The sequence below is a fragment of the Panicum hallii genome, chromosome 1 (genome assembly GCF_002211085.1).
Source record: "Panicum hallii strain FIL2 chromosome 1, PHallii_v3.1, whole genome shotgun sequence".
Classification (NCBI taxonomy): Eukaryota; Viridiplantae; Streptophyta; class Magnoliopsida; order Poales; family Poaceae; genus Panicum; species Panicum hallii.
In genome coordinates this window covers 24366959-24371184 of record NC_038042.1, presented here as the reverse complement: position 1 = coordinate 24371184, position 4226 = coordinate 24366959, and positions in this window count along the sequence as shown.

The following is a 4226-nucleotide window of genomic DNA, read 5'->3' as shown; positions in this document are numbered from 1 at the left end:
CGTTCACCTTCGTCGTCGGCCGCCTGCTCCTGTCGCGCCGCCGCTACAGGCCGTCCCACCCCAATCCCGAGCATCTACAGGTGCGCACTGACGTGGTGATGCTCCCATGCCCCTCCACCCTCGCCACCGGCGATCACCGTCGCCGGATTTGGCCGGTCAAACTCGTGCCCCCTCTCTGACCATGGACAAGGACCACGGGTTAAAAGATGCAAAAGCCCAGGGGGCTGTTTGCGAAGCCTAAGACTTAGAGGAATAGTGTCATTAAGGACCCCTTTGTTATTTTTGCTACCAACTTTTAAATTCCATAGCAATTCAAGAAAAATCATAAAAATGCAAACTAAAATTTGTTGGATTCCTTATTCTAAGATCTACAAATTTCCTTACAGGTTGACTTTCAATTTCTAAGTAGTTTTACCCTAATTTAAATGCTAATTTTAAGTAGTTGTAGACTATGAAAATGCTTAGTAAATAGTAGACAAATGGTAAAAATGTAAAACCAATTGAGTTAGTTTTGGTTTGGCATGTAGTATTTGTGAAAAATAATTAACCTACTGTTTGTATAATATTTTCATAATGTGTGAGTTTAATCATGGATAATACTTATTTAATATTGTGTATTTAATATCTGCAGCTATAAATACTTAATAATTATGAAAATATTTTGAAGTGTGATTCTTAGGTAGTGCAACTTGTTCACAAAAATCCAGACCAAATCTTGTATACATCTATAACCATAAATAACTTTTAACATATTAGTGCTAATGTCATTTATTCTTGTGGCATAATTTCAACGGAGATAAAATCTTGATAAATTTGTAGTAGCTTAGACATAGTTTAATCTATAATTAATAAAAGTTTCAACCCCAGTGCTATGGTAGTTTATTTTGAAAAAATAAAACATGTTGTCTAGTGTAGCTAATTAGGTTTATTTATACCCGATAAATGACTGCCCAGTAGAAGAATAAATGATACGTGTGATGAGTAAACTGTATTTTCATTGGATTGCAACTTTATTGTGAAGTAAATGGAAGTGTATGCATCTCTTAAACTACATCTTTGCATATCATATAGACTCAACTACTCTCGCCGACGGAGACTACGAACTGATCCCGGAATCAGAAGTGGAAATTTCTGAAGACCCCGGGAACGTCGTTGGAAGTCTAACTAAAGCTCCGAACCAAAGTTCGGAAAACTTTAACACTACTGCCCCTAACCCCACTCAAGAAGGCAAGCCCCAGACATAACCCACTACTTTATTTATACTGCAATCTATATTTATTTATACCTATCTATGCATTAAGTTCTTAGGAGTTGAATGGGAAACCCTAGTTGCATTTTCCTAGGAACCAATGTACTAAATACTAGAGCTTGAGTTTGAATAGCTGCTACGCTAATAGAACCGGTAGAAGTCGGGTGATTTCCTATCACTCGCGCGATTTAGGAATTGAAATGTTTACATTCCTGTAATCACTATAAGGAAGACGAACGAGATTTATATGAGGTATCATGATAGAGATGATACCCCGTCTGTGTTGATGAATTTGGTTAAGGTCATAGTGTGTGGTAGCGGTGGTTAAGCGTTTGAAAGTACTAGCCACATGCCGTGAAATATGGTAAGCGTAAGCCTAGTAACCAATCGACCCGACGAGTGGACATACCTCCCACCACTCGTATTTTGTTTTTCCTGTTACTCGCTTCGATGTGTGGGAATACGTGTTGCCGGGCAACCAGGAGTACGGTCGTGTAGTCGCACTACAGACGTACGTCTTTCACATTGGATGTGTGTATGGTCCTGCAGTCGCTTGTGGTGGATCTGATCCACAAGTCGGAATGAAAGGCAAATGGTTGCTTTGGAACAATCGTTGGATGTTCCAAGCGTCTGAGTTAGGTTTACCCTTGCAAGGTTGAAATTCGATTCATGAATGGTCCGTTTCTCGTGGAGATTGAGACTGCTTGATCCCTTTGCCACATAGAGTAACAAGAGCAACTTTATGGTTATCAAAGCTGATGTTTGGCTAGAGATTCTACCATGCTTGAATAGTTATAGGTGCTTATCTAGAATGGATAATCACATAGAACTTGAAAGCTAAAAGTTGGGATTAAGGATCTACTCTTTGTTGGTTTTCAGCTGAAAACTTTACCCATAACCATTAAAGCCTTCATAAGTCTAGTTACATGGCTAAGTATACCATGAAACGGGTAAGCCTTGCTGAGTATTAGAATACTCAGTCTTGTATTGTGACTTTTATTCAGGTAATTCCCCTGAGGACTCTGCTCTGCCTGTGCCATGGCCTTACACTCTGTCCGATGGTTGGTCCGTGGAGTGGGACCCGTCCCCGGCCAACACTGATCCTACCAAGTGATATCATGCCAAGGCTTAGCATGATATCCGTACTGGCGATGTGTACAGTGGTTGTGGTTTAAATTCCGCTGCCGTAAACTTGAGAACTTGAACCGGTTTGTGATAAATCCTATCAGTTTGAAACTGATATTACTTTTGAGAACTCATGTAATATATAAGCCTGTGATGTAAAATATGACGGTGATCATGTCTCTAGACTCGCCTTCGTGCAAGGTACCTTGTTTGATCCTGCATTCGGTGGTTCATCGGGACGTTACCCGACAGACTGAGGGATTACACTGTTTGAAGTACGTTGGAGCCCTTGAGAGAGGACTTGCGTACTTGAGCCGGTAGAATTCAGGTTGGTTCTGCCACAGCTGGACACCGCAAAACTACTCAAAGATGACTCATATGAAGACTGAGAGTGCAGAAGAAACTTTAAGTCACCGCGCGGTTAAATAAACCAGCGGGAGTCTCAGTTTCACTATGCAGAAGGCGAAGAGTTTTTCTCGGAATTTCAGAGTAACACCAATGCCACAATTCTTGGATCCTATTTCCAAACCTGAGAGATTTGGATTCAACGCTCGGGGGCTGCGGGATACGTGGCATCGACTACTTATTTTTTCGAATTTATTTGAAAGGTAAGTAAGGGAGATTCAAGACTAATACGACCCTCAGCCTGATTCTCCGATTCAACCTAAGGCTCGGGGGCTACTCCATATGGAGTGCGATTTTTCAATCGCACACCATATCAAGGAAGTAATTCGAGATATGAGCACCTCATAGCTTCAATGCAGCCAAGAAAGTACTCGAAGAAGAACTTCAAGATGGAGCTTCAAGAGAAGCCGAAGACTGCTTAGAAAGTACTCGAGAAGCACTCAGCTACGAAGAGCTTGGGGCCTTGTCAGACCCAAGGCTACGGGGCTATGTACATAACATAGTTTAAACAGGGTTAAGAGATAAAGTGTGACAACCTAAGTGTCAAATTGTACCAAAATAGGTTATGAAATGTAATGCATGTGTTGAAATGTATAAGGATTGGATGTATTTGTGGAAATAAGACCTTATGTGTAATTTTATAAGGATATGAGTCCTTTTGTGCAAGATGCATGAGTTACAAAAGTAATCTTCAAAGTTACTAGGGGCCAAATTATAAGAATGCAAGTAATCATGACTTACCTGAAAACTTGCATTTAGGCCCAAGTTATGTGTAAAATATTTAACAAGGACAAAATCTTTATAAAGCTTAAAGTTAGTCCAAAATTTCAAAATAAAGTTGCATACTTCGAGTTTTTGATTTCAAACCCTAAAACAAAGTTGTAGAGCTTGAAAAGTTTTACAACTTTCATTTTGAACACTTTTTCTTTTGAGCCCTAGCTTAAAAGTTATCGCTGGTTTACAGACAGGTCCCTGGAACTTTTGAATTTTGCAAATCAGTCCAGTCGTCTTCAACCTTCCCTCTGCTCCTCTGTTCTCTGTGCCGCCGCACTGTCTCCTCAAATTCCAGTCACTGCAGTGCCGCCCCCCTTGCCCCCTCACTCCGTGCGCCGCCCCTAGCTCTGCCCGCCGCCTTAGCCCGCCTCCGTGGCCCCTTCCTGCACTGCCACGCGCGCGCCACCGGCCGCCTGAGTGCCGCCGGTACCGCCACCTCCACGCCGCCGTGGTCCTCGGCCGTGCGCCCCTCCCTTACCTCCTCCTCCCTATAAATAGCCGCCCTAGGACCTGCTGAAGCTAGTTCTCCATCCCCTTGCTCCTCTCTCTCGCCGGAGCGTTGCTCCCAGTACCACCCCGCCGCCGCCCTTCGGCTTCACACCGGCGACCCTCTTCCCGACCTCCCCAAGCCCGACCAAGGCTTCAAACGAGTGCGTCTCGGTGCCCTCTCACT